Source organism: Nanorana parkeri, unplaced genomic scaffold (assembly GCF_000935625.1).
Source record: "Nanorana parkeri isolate BGI_ZX_2015 unplaced genomic scaffold, ASM93562v1 scaffold664, whole genome shotgun sequence".
Classification (NCBI taxonomy): domain Eukaryota; kingdom Metazoa; phylum Chordata; class Amphibia; order Anura; family Dicroglossidae; genus Nanorana; species Nanorana parkeri.
In genome coordinates this window covers 841,100-853,452 of record NW_017306932.1, presented here as the reverse complement: position 1 = coordinate 853,452, position 12,353 = coordinate 841,100, and positions in this window count along the sequence as shown.

Sequence of the window (12,353 nt, the reverse complement as noted above, 5' to 3'; positions counted from 1 at the left end):
ACTGAGGAAATGCTTCCTTATGCCTGCAGCAGATTACATCTCAACCTCACTAGACTGGTGCTCAATTGTTTTTTTTTATATTTGTTGGAATAATTAGACTATTTGTTATTGTGACATGTCAGGAATGTATGAATACAGATGTGATGCATTACTGAACGGTCCACTTTATGTCTTTGAAAATCCTTCTGAGATGTAACGGCCCCTTTAGAACCTGCAACAGAACGCTTTCTCCAGGACGCAACCACTGAACAATCATACCTCAGATATTTAGTCAGTGACACCCCATCAGTGACTGGTACCTTTCCATGTCAGACATTTCCTTAGAGCTGTCCTGGGACCAGTGATGGGGGATCTGGCAGAAGAGGTGTGAAGACGTTACACTCCAAGACACATGGCAGCCCTGGACACTGTCTGTCTGTTAAAACGTCTTTATAGTCCAACCCAAAGCCGTAAAACATTTTCAGAATCATTTACAATGTTTGCCTTATTCCTCCAAACGACCCGTTTACTGCGACTATACCAGACAGGCCCAAACAGTATAAAGAAAATACTTACAAACCTTCAAAGCTCGGATCAAGTAATAAAAGAGCAGAAAGCAGCTACGGTGAGAAATAATGGGTCCATTCAAAGGTTATATTTCAGTTATGGGTGGATGCTGTTGGTACACACACCATTTCTCGGGTACTCCAGAGGTGAGATCTTGTCAATACTTCCAGCTCTATGACCCCCAACAAACAAAAAGCAGATCTGATGAGGGTTATAACCGGACAAAAAAGGGTTTTATTGCTGTTGTCTCCATTTTGAGATTTGAACTTGCAGAAGGTTTGGAGTTTAGGTGATACCCTTTATTGTCTGACTCCAGTTAGTAAAGCTGCAAGCATTCAATGTGTCTTAGATCAAGAGTAGGCAACCTCAGCGCTCCAGCTGGGCTGAGACTACAAATCTCAGCATGCTTCTGCTTCTGTGAGTTATGTCACTGGCTGCAATGCCTCATGGGGCTTGAAGTTCCACAAGAGCTGGAGTGCCAAGTTTGCCTATCCATGCCGTAGATCCTTTCTTTGGGTATTAAGCCTCAACTAGGGTAAGCGTTTGTGTGGTACCGTATCAAAAGCCTTTGAGAAATCCAGATATACCACATCTACCGGCTTACCTCTGTCCATATCTCTACTCACCCCCTCATAAAAAGTTAGCAGGTTAGTCAGGCAGGAACCCCAATGCATGCCAAAAGCTTCTAGCTTTAATAGCTTAAATAATAAGTTCATTTTTTTTCACAAAGATTGGCAACACCCTTCCCACCCTCCCTGGTCCTCGCTGCACTTAGCTACTGTAATCACCTGCCACGCACACCAGCCAGTGTATTGGTTCTGCCCTGGAGGCTGTGTAGCAATAATGTTTGCAATGGCCAGCGGCCATTGGTCAGTGTGACTGCACTGACCAATGAGAATCTCAGAAGCCAATAAAAAGGCTCAGAAGAGATTCTCAATGCTCAGCGCAGGATATATTATAGTTTATTTATAAAGCTTTACCATATCACCCCATGCTAAAGATTAACCCTATCTTGATTAAAGGTCAATAATGGGCCAAATTTTGCATCACCAGCGTGTGTCGCCTAACCTAAAAGAATATGGTCTCATTCAGATGGGTGATGCAGCCAGATGTGGCTGAATGCTGATAAATGCCACATCTGGATGCAGCAGCACTCTCTGCTATGACCACATTCAGACTGGAGGATTAGCTATATCCAATTTGTATGTGGCCAGAGGACGCTGGTCCTGGACTCAAACTGTCTGTGTCCGGGGCTGATTTAAAGGCCATAACTGCATGTAAGCTCTCATACAAGCGGTTATATGTAAACAGCAGCAGCGCAAGACAATGCTTTGTACAGGATAAAAAGCTGGCCGTCATGGCTGTGTGTACATATTATGCATGGGGCCGAAATGTTTCTACATTGTTAGGAACGGCAGATTCTAGACGGCAGAGAAGCTTCTCACCTGTCCGAATCAGGCCTATGTCTAATTTGCATCATTTTTATTTTTTTAAGGACATATACTGTTTTTATTTAGTACAACGTTGATTAGTAAATAAAACCCCCGCTCTGTTTCTCATATAGGTTGACAAATGTGCAAAAATGTAAAAAAAATAAAGCCCAACTTTGTTTTTAATCTTTTTCTATTTTTTTGATCAATGTTATTATTTCTAATGGTGCAACTGTACCTATCAGTTACAGTGTTAAATATATAGCACTGCAGATGAACATGGCAGCCCGACGGTAGCCATGTTTATCTGCTGGCTGAAAGTTTTTTTTACTCAATGAAGCCTCCAGCCTGCAAATGGGTTTACAGTCAAAGCGGGGAAACATTATAGATATTACATGCTATTTTGGAGATGCTCTTTTTATATTTTATGTATTATATTATATTATATAGGATTTATTTTGTCCGGCACCCCTACCTGCGTTTTGAGTAACACCCATTGATCATACACCTTGAACATTTCCTGCCTTTTATTGACTCTCTATATACTATTAGTATTCTTGTGTCTTGAATGCCCATCTTGCACCTTTCCTGCCCCCTTCTATACATGTTGTCTAATGTTCGGGCTTTCTCCAGCAATGTCAGTAGAAGCCGTCTCTAGTAAGCCACCTTTCAACTAAAATGACTGATGGAAGGGAACAATGGGCAACATGCTGCATCACAGTAAGAGCCATAGAACAGAGACATTTCTCTTTGGGTTTTGTGCAATACGGTTATACTGAAGTGTTCCGTATTTAATCAGCGTATGATAAAACAGCAGCTGTAAAACAGGAATAACTGACTTACTCAAAAAGCCAGTGCAAACTGAAGCCACCCCCAGGAAACTCCAAGGGGTGTATTTATATAAATGTTTGCAGAGTCATTGTCTCGGCGAATATCTGACTTTTACATTTGCCCGCATTAAGGCCACTAGATAGAGCCGAGGAACATAGAAAATTCCTATGCTCCTTGACTCCATCTAGTGGCCATAATGCCTATAAAGCTGAACTTTGGTGAAATAACAAAACTACCCTTGTGATTGTTTTACTTACCTTACACCTCCCTTCCACAGGCTCGTCCCTCGGAACTGCTTCTCCTCAGCGCTCCATGGGTCGCAGGCACTCTGATGTCATCACATACAATGCAGGACCAGCAGTCCTGCGTTGTAAAGCAGGATGCAGAGGGTACACCCACAACCTGGAGCATTGGAGAGCGCCAACTGCCAGTAGAGCAAGGCATGAGGTAAGTAAAGCTGCTTTTTTTAAGGTAGTTTTAGTTTAGAATGAGACCTCTGGCAGTTAAATAGTGCTTTGTTTTTATAAGTGTTGTGGAGAGTCAGCAGGGCTGAGAGCAAAGAAGGGGTTAACTTGGGAGGGCAGGTACTTTCCCTACAGCCCTTCCTTTTAAAAGGTAACACAGGTGAGAGAAGAGGGGGGAAGCTGAGAGACAGACAGAAAGCTCTGTGTGTGTGGCTGCTCAGAAGCAAGTGGACTCTATCTTGGTGAGATCACCTAAACGCACTACGCAGTGCAATCTTATTGAAGGACTTTATCTTTATGTTTGATGGTTGCTGAGGAAAGCCTTTTACTTTACCGTTTTGCTGAAGAAAGCTGTTTGTTCTGTTACCGCTGGATGAAATAAAAACTGTTTATTTATATCGGACTGTGTTGAAGACGCATGTGTACCCCTGGGGTTCCCCACAATGTCTACACATCAGACCAAAAAGAGAGACAACTAAGCAAGAAAGGTGTTTGCACACTTACCCCCATGCACATGCAGATGCCGGAGCATGCATTTGCAGGCGTACAGCCGAGTACAGCGTGTTTTTTGTCCATACATTATTATGGACAGAAATCCGCAGCAGCTGCAGCTCCCAGGTGCCGCCGTTATAATTTACTCTGTATGAAAATACACCTGTATTTGCTCTGCAATACACCCGCATGCATGATCCCTCAGGTATTACATTGTTTCTGTTTACCTAATGGAGACGGGTTATGGCAATGGCTTGCAGGCAGCTTACTAATGCACAAAGGTTAAACAGCACAGAAGAGTCGTCTACATATAAAGCGCCATAAGGGCTGCAGCAACGCTCGGCACACTGAGACAGAATAATCACAGTCTGTAGGAAGAGCAGCGAGGAGGAATATCTAATGTGATACTAGGCACCTGAATACAATAGTCATCATCTCCCATGACAGGAGGTTTTACATTAATAACATGCTGTGAAGACACTGCTACTCTTAGCATAGCGGTAAAATAATATGCAAGCTTCCGAGTGCATTATTAATAGCATTAACTGTTCAATTACCAGGGATGAGGGGGCTTCACAGAATTCATGCATAGCATCCTTTGTCACTTTATCTTTTCAGCAGAAGGACCGATGTATGTACACAGGTATAAGGAGGTCATATAAATGTATGTTGTACAGGCCGTATAGATGAGAGTATCTTCTCCCATGTATAAGGAGGTCATATAGATGAGAGTATCTGTTACAGGTATAAGGAGGTCATATAGATGAGAGTATCTTCTACAGGTATAAGGAGGTCATATAGATGAGAGTATCTGTTACAGGTATAAGGAGGTCATATAGATGAGAGTATCTGTTACAGGTATAGGAGGTCATATAGATGAGAGTATCTTCTACAGGTATAAGGAGGTCATGTAGATGAAAGTATCTGTTACAGGTATAAGGAGGTCATATAGATGAGAGTATCTTCTACAGGTATAAGGAGGTCATGTAGATGAGAGTATCTTCTACAGGTATAAGGAGGTCATATAGATGAGTATCTTCTACAGGTATAAGGAGGTCATATAGATGAGAGTATCTTCTACAGGTATAAGGAGGTCATGTAGATGAAAGTATCTGTTACAGGTATAAGGAGGTCATATAGATGAGAGTATCTTCTACAGGTATAAGGAGGTCATATAGATGAGTATCTTCTACAGGTATAAGGAGGTCATATAGATGAGAGTATCTTCTACAGGTATAAGGAGGTCATGTAGATGAAAGTATCTGTTACAGGTATAAGGAGGTCATATAGATGAGAGTATCTTCTACAGGTATAAGGAGGTCATGTAGATGAGAGTATCTTCTACAGGTATAAGGAGGTCATATAGATGAGAGTATCTGTTACAGGTATAAGGAGGCCATATAAATAAGAGTATCTTCTACAGGTATAAGGAGGTCATAGAGGTTCAGATCGATCCACCAAAACCCACTAGACCTTTGGTATGGACCCAGTCATAAAAACACAATTGAAATGGCATTGTACATCAGCTAAATACATTCCTGGTGCACCAAGACAAAAGGTATGAAATATCTTACAGTTTGGTTTCTTTAGAAAGTAGCCACAACCCCAGCAGAAAAGTCTGCCCCTTCGGCATGATGTAGAGATGGATCCGTTAGTGTGTGTGTGTGGAAGCAGTGGCTTCTCCGCAGATGTCAGGCATGCCCCTGTTGAGTCAGAGTTCTCCAATCAGCAGGGAACATGCTTTTTGCTAAACAGGGGGTGTTTTACACCTCTGCAGAGAAAGCCCTCCTTCCATACACAGAGCAAGGGTCCTTCTGTACAGCATGCTGGCAGGGGACAGACATTTCTGTTCAGGGTGTGGCTGCCTTCTAAAGGGGAGGACTTTAACAGATATGGCCGTTCATCGGGACAAACTAATTTGACTAGTGAAGACATTTTGAACATTTAATGAACTACCACATTGTTCAATACACCTAAGCAGTGGTTACACAAGGCTTGCATACACACTCGTGCATCTTAAAGGAAAAGTATGGTATATATGAAGATATAATATAATATATACGTTTTTGCCTTGTATGCCTTGATGTGACTTACATTTTACACACTTTCTTTTTCTGGGCCTGGAACCAACCTGCAGCTGGCGTCATTTGCCATGTCTCAATTGCTATCCTGCTCTGTTCCAATTTTTAGTTTCAGTCCCATACCCCTATCATATGGTTCCCATATCCCCAAGGTGCGAGGATACCCCTGTCTAGAACCTCAGCACTCCAGCTTTAGTGCAACTACAAATGTCAGCATGCCTCTGGGAGTCATGTTTGTGGCATTCAGAGTCTTGCAATGGCTCATAAAAGTTCCACATCAGCAAGAGGTTGTCTAACCCTGCTTTAGGCAATACCAGATGGATCAGCCCCACAACCTGCACCTGCAAGACAAGTCAACAATGTTTTTTTCCATATCTGTCTCATTATAGGCTCCCTTTAACAGAAACTCCCCATGTGCGGTCTCTCCCACAGTCCCTTCATAAGCAGCCAAGATCCCCATTCATCAATCTACTGTGTGCAGTACTAAGATGTGTTGCAATTCCAGATTTCACCAGTAGGTAGTGATGCAGATAAAATCTTAACGTTCAGCTCCCGGCTAACCTGGACTTTTTTCCATAAATGTCTCATTTTGTAATCCAGTCTGGCTGGAGATTTCTTACTTCTCAACAGGCTCATTATGTGCTTATATCTGACAATACTTTCTCACAGGATTTGGTGACTTTTTCTTCTTTCATTTGATCGGCATGATCAATTTATCTCCCCCTACCCCCCCCATAGAAAATGCTTTCCTAGGAGATAGAAGTCCCAGTTTAGGTTCCGCTATGATGTAAAGCGTTTCTCACCACTGCTGCAGCTCCAAGTATCTGGTGTACTAAAAATCGTCTACTTAAGAATGTAATGGTTCCCATGAGGGATTACTGCATATTAACACACTGCAATACCAGATACAGAAGAATCTCTTTTTGCAGATCTGTGTCCCAGAAGCTGTAGGAGTAGGGAAGATTCCGGTCCCAAACAAACAGGGAATTTCCACATTTCCTGCATATTCCCTTTAATCAACTGCAGAGCTTTTCTACCATACTGAAATATCTCTGCACTATAGAACTTGCTCCTTAACCCCTACATGGATGTCGCTTGAACTGTAGCACTGTTAACAAAATCCAGCCAAGATAAGACTATATAATATGTATAATTTATATTTAGTATATATAGAAATATATACATATTATTTTTTTTTCAGGTTTATTTAAAGTTTGTGTTCCTTTACAAAAGCCATTGCTCACTATAAGCCTTGTGGTCACCTGATCTCACTTCCCCACCCCCACACTATGTAAATTGGGTGCATGTTAGGGAGATACGCCCTATATATGACTTACTTGTTAGTAGAAGAGTCCCCCCTGGGTTCGCTATAGTATTATACTGCAGTTCGTCTGCAATTCTTTTGAATTTTTCATGCTGTTTGTGATGGAAAAGAGAAATCTTCCCCGAGATATACAGCAATTTTTTCTAACCGTGGCCAGCTATGCAACAAGAAACCTACATGAGAGCCTATGCACACATGGGACAAACTGGAGAGGACAGTAGCGTGATTCTGTGACAAAAAGCAATGGAAAGAGCACTTGTTGTAATGCAATAAGTTGGCAGGGCCGGCGTTCTGGATTTACCACATTGCTCATACTATGGTGATGATGCTTTTTCCTCTCAGATTTTTCTGATAAATATTTAATTATAACTCAAGCTTTTTTTCTCTGTTGCTTCACCAGGAGAGGAAGTAAGGGGAAATCTCCCCAATGGGGGAACAGCAGGTTGGAATTATAAGTTTAAGTTATAACTTTCATTCAAAATTCACTTATTCTTTTAGATTGTAAGCCCCCACGGGCAGGGCTGTCCTTACCATCTTGCCTTGAATTGTATTGTGATTGTAATGTCGTCCTTATATTGTAAAGCGCTGCTCAAACTGTTGGTGCTATATAAATCCTGTATAATAAAAATACAAATTATTTCTGCACCACCACCATACGAGCACCCGCACGTCTGTATCCCACAATACCTCCACCTAGAAGTGTGTCACCTAAATCCCATCACCAAAGCCAACTGCAATGCTGTTTCCCGATGCAGGAGACCCTTTACTTATCTAGAAATCCATGGGAATTGACTGCACAGGTGTGGCCAGTGGAAAAACACACACAATTCTAAATAAGTCAGAGGAAGAGTGACATCACTGTTCATCATTTGACACTTCCTGGAGTGTCAGATGCTTGCCCCTACCCCACACACACACACCGCATGTTGTGGTTTCTTCCACTGACCCCTACATCAGTGCTGTCTCCTGTGTGACATAGAGGTTGGAGGATGGAACCACAGCACATGGTGGGGGACACAGGTATCTAACCCTCCCGGGAGTACTGAATGCTGAAGCCTAGGTAGGCGGAAGGTGCATATTTTTGCTTACTCAGATATCTGCACTTATACTGTATAAAGGAGAACATTTCATTGGATAGAACCTCTTTCTCATCAGAGAACAGTCACAGTGATTTCTCATCAAGTCGGGAAAAACCTCTGCATGTAAAATCCAGTATGCCGAACTCTCCGTGGTTAACTTCAACATGTTTACATTGTGAGTCCATGTATGGCCACTCTTACAGTCAGACTTCAATACTTTTTTTTTTCTTAACCTTGACCACCTGTCATGTTTTCCTTGCTGTGTCCCCACTGAGTTTTTCCATCACTTCCAATACAGATGACCACCAGAGCTTTGTCATGAGCCGAGCTTCTAGTTTTCCCTGTCTGCTATGCAATCCCCATGTATTCTTTTACAGTATTCTATACGCTGTGGCTTCACAGTGGATTTATGAAAGAAATATATAAATAATGCAATCCGATGAGTGGAAATAGTAAATTCAGCAGCTCTCTGGTGGTCACCTGGACAGGAAGTGAAATGAAATCTGTCAATGGAAAAACATAAGAGCAATAAAAACATGACAGATGCTCAACCCCTTATCAATCTACCCTAAACGAAAATCTAGAGATTTACAGCATCCCTTAAAATAAATACCTGCCACAGGCACAGTAAAATAATGTCACGGCACCACCCTCGCCCCATGATGCCCCTGCTGTATACTGTATATGTATAGTTGTATGCAGATATAATTGCTGAGAAAAATCAATTGTTGGTTTACTTTGAATGGATTCATAACGTGAACATATTTGGCTTTAGCTCAGCTGAACTCCCTGGGTGCTTTGAGTCCTGCAGATTAAAAGACAATCATCCGTGTCTCTTAATGCACTACCCCTCTAATTATGTCAGTTGTGTATGTGTATGGATCAGCGAGGACAGACCGAGCAGCAGTCTATAGAACATGCCTTTATCTCCTCATTGCTCATTTGCTTTGATAACTTTCAATTTCTTTCTTTGAACAACAGTCCTAAATTTCCAGCACGACAAAGTGGGATGCAAGAAATTTTCCTTTGAAATTAGGTTCCTGTTGTGTTTGTTATGTCAGCGCCATTGTGTTCCTCTCCTCTCCAATTCATTCGTAGAAAGCCCCAGTAATAACAGACTTTTGTGTGTCGCAGACTTAGGTAATTATTGTATCTTGTCATCTAAATAGCTACTTACAGGCAAGACGCACAGCTACCAAACCGTCTTTATCTGTTTCCAAAACAGGTGCCTTTAACATCTCAATTACACTTCACCAGTTGTAACAAAAACACATATACTTCCCAGATGCAATTAATAAAACACGAAGCATTAAAGGAAACCTTTCATTAACAGAAAGTGCTGAAACAAAACTCAGAGATGGTAGGAGACACCTACAGATTGCACACTATCTGAGATCCTAGTTGGAGTACATAGGAAGACTGGAACTCTTGAAACACTTACAGGCAGTCCCCGGGTTACGAATAAGATCTGTAGGTTTGTTCTTAAAGCTGGCTATACACCTTGCGATCATCGGACGAAACTCTTAGTCCGATGATCGAACCGTTGTACGATTTTACCTTTATCTTTTAAAATTGTTGCGATTGTTGACCAACTGTAACCAATTACTACACGTGGCTGAGGAACATAACACGCCTCTGTATAGATGTTGGGATGAGCATAAAAGCTGCAATCTGAAGATATGCACATACACTTGTGGGCTTGCTATACACCTCCTACACTTGTTTTTTTTGTTAGTTAATGACAGGTTTGCTTTAAAGTGGACTTTCAGTTCCTTTGCAAGTGTGCATCAACAAATTCCCGAGGTGTCACACTTACAACAATAATATAATTGCGTACATAACTTTTCCCTTTTTCATTAAAGAGCAATATTTAAGCACCAGTTGGGCTACTTTGGCAAAGCTGAGTTGATGTCATCCGCCCGCTGCAGGCAGGAGGAAGCATTTCCTCAGTCTCCTGTTCCCCAATGATCAGTTTGCAAGTATGAAGTACGCCACAAGATGAGAAGCTGCAGCAGGGGCTGACTTGGGTCAGGCATTTGTGATTGCAGTCAAGTACTTCACAGGCATGCATATATGCGTCGCTCACCTACTGTTCCATGTCGAGAGCGTGACAGCCAATCACAGTGTTCACATGATCAGGAAGCCCGCCTCCACCACTGTCACCACCGTAAATGGCCGTCGGGAGCCAGTGCCAAGGGGTTAGATGAAAAACTTTAAAAAAACATGTTATATGGTAATACTGAACTGTAAAGAGAAGAAAAGGGAGATCTAAGTGCACTTATCCTTTAGGCCCCTTTAAGATGATGTCACCTCGTCCTCTCTTCCCGTGCACAGGTAAATACTTATTGAGTTCTGATGGGCTTGGCCTCAGTTGTTTGTTTACATCCTGCGGATGACATCTTCTTTTGGCTGCACCTCTGCAGTCATTGACTTCTATGGGGCTTGTCTACCTCCGTCTCACGGCTGGTAGAAGTCAATAGGCATTTACTGTGCAAGCACAGGCAGGAGAATGAGACATTTGTCACAGGGTGTCAACAAGCAATAGAGGCCGGGCCCTCGGAACTCAGTAAGTATTCATCTGGGCATGGGGAGGGAGTGGTGACATCAGCTTGAAGGATCTTAAAGGATAAGTGCACGTTGTTTTAATGTGGAATTCTCCTTTAGCCCACATTAATGCATTGTGCACTGCAGTACAATCTTGTGAACCAACGTCATGGAATTGAATGATATCCTCACATGGACAGCATTCTACTGCTGCAACACATCCCTTTTACTGCAGAAAACAAAGAGAAGGTATTCACTGGTGTCATTCATAATATCTGCCCCGATCCCACAGACAGCTGTGACTGGAGACAAAGTTCCTCCGGCAGCAGATCTGAATCATATAAAGTATGTCCCTTAATTCCATTTTGTGCAACACAAGCAGAAAACAAAGCTACATGTCAGAGGGGGAAGCAGTAAGCTCTCCTAGCCATTATTTACAGTTGTGCGCGCAGAGAAATGGTGCCAGAAATATTGATCGCTGTGCTGCTGAATAATAAATTGCGCTCAGGACCAGGAAAGTATTGATTACTGGATATTTAGGTAAAGTCATTTTCGTTAGTTAGCAATCCTAGGAAGAAGAAAATACGGATGCTACTCCACATTGCTGCTGGCTAATCTACATTAGGCTGATCGATATTTTATCATCAATATCTTACACATGTAGAAAATAACTGTGTTATTGGTCTAACAAGGTTAGAATGTCCAGTGACAAATAACACAATGTCAGGTCATTTCCTGTATAGTGCTCGGTAAAATAGATCATGTCACATCTGTACCTGCCAGTACAAACTGTACCCAGTGTGGGATGGAAAAAACTGTATTTGTTCTAAAGTCATTTCTAAACCATATAATCCTTCTTTGTATTGAGTTCCCATCATCTTCTGCATACCAGCAACAATTTACAATCAGGTTGATTGCGGTGGCTGCTTGCCACCAATGCACATGTTGTAATGCATGTTATGAAAATTTTTGCATGTGTTTTCACATGTACATATAAAATGTTTATGTATGCTAATTCACATTTTTGCCTCCTGTATTGTGGTGAATACATTTACAGATTTTCACTCTCCCCTTTCCTTTTTTCTCTTGTTTTTGGCACTATATCAGCCGCCATTCAACATACATTCTGGACATCCTGATCCTGATTCTTCCGCACCCCTAAATAAAAGCTATACAAAACTTCCAAAGCAGACACGTCATTTGGGAAAGAGATACCCATAAAAGTGCCAGACATGTATGGCAAGTGCATATTAACATATAAACTAGTGTACGTTAGGTAGGTATGAGCCATCTGTGTAGGCCATTTAAATCAGCAACCATATATTCAGAACCAAAAGAGAAAGAGATAGTGAAGAATAAAGAAAAGGAAATGTGTTTTGGGTTTAGTTGCACTTTTCATTGACTGTAACACAAATAGTTTTACTAAAAAGTAATTGTTCAGTCCAATAAGAGTTCATGATTGAGTACATCATATCCCCTGGTCCTCTTTGATTCCCAGGTGCTCTACAGCCAAAAGCCCCCGGAAGTAATTATAGGTTAATTGTTGTAGTATGAGTGGCCTA